This window comes from Anarrhichthys ocellatus, unplaced genomic scaffold (assembly GCF_004355925.1).
Source record: "Anarrhichthys ocellatus isolate YVR2014 unplaced genomic scaffold, GSC_Weel_1.0 scaffold236, whole genome shotgun sequence".
Taxonomy (NCBI): Eukaryota; Metazoa; Chordata; class Actinopteri; order Perciformes; family Anarhichadidae; genus Anarrhichthys; species Anarrhichthys ocellatus.
The window spans coordinates 84,867-85,829 of NW_022280266.1; the positions used below are offsets into that span (position 1 = coordinate 84,867).

Below are 963 nucleotides of genomic sequence, written 5' to 3' on the forward strand. Positions count from 1 at the left end.
ACAGAAACAGAGAGAGAGAGAGAGAGAGACAGAGAGAGAGAGAGACAGAAACAGAGAGAGAGAGAGAGAGGGTGGGGGAGATTCAATCAGCTATGAATGAAAAACTGCAGAGAAGAAAGGGAGACGGACAAAAGAATCCTCTACTTTTAGAATATATAATATAATATATAATAATATATATTATTAACAAAAAGCAGGACTAGATAAAAAAAACCACAAAAAATACTGACCTAACAGAAGAATGAGGGAATTTAAAAGTTATACGCAACAATATGAACTAGTGTTTCTTTTAGTGCACAAACTTCATGAACTTATTTGTCTTTTTTTATCAAAAACATGATGTTCTTTCTCTGCTTCTTGTGATGCAGCTGCAGGGCCTGGTGGCTGAGCTGCACGAGGGGCTCCACGCTGCCCTGACGGAGCTGTGCGAGCTGCGTCAGAGGGACCGCGGCCTGGAGGAGAAGCTCCGGAACCATCAGACCGACATGGACGACAAGATAATGAGCCTCAAGAACTCACTCAACACTTTCAAGGTGCTGGAGAGAGAAAGACAGACACACACACACACACACACACACACACACACACACACACACACACACACACACACACACACACACACACACACACAGTCTATTCTGACTTTAGATTTAGAACATCTGACTGAATCTGTAAACTAATTTCATTTATTAGAAAGGTCTTTCAGACGTCTAACTTCAGAAATAATGAGAGGAGCACATTTACGTCTTCTATGACGGCCATGTTGTAATGTTTGTGACAGTTTTCAAACTGTTGGTTTAGTTGCCTAAACCTAACTGTTGGTGTTGTTGTCTAAACCTAACTGTTGGTTTTGTTGCCTAAACCTAACTGTTGGTTTTGTTGCCTAAACCTAACTGTTGGTTTTGTTGCCTAAACCTAACTGTTGGTTTTGTTGTCTAAACCTAACTGTTGGTTTAGTTGTCT

General features: G+C 40.7%; 1 long non-coding RNA gene across 1 annotated transcript in view; it reads left to right on the forward strand.

The window, feature by feature from the left end:
- The window catches only part of LOC116401039 (uncharacterized), a 5,051-nt gene extending 4,199 nt beyond the window's left edge, over positions 1-852 (forward strand). Inside the window, exon 3 of the long non-coding RNA XR_004213963.1 lies at positions 369-852. This is a non-coding gene — a long non-coding RNA (uncharacterized LOC116401039). The remainder of the gene's footprint in view (positions 1-368) is intronic.
- Positions 853-963: the final 111 nt, after the last annotated feature.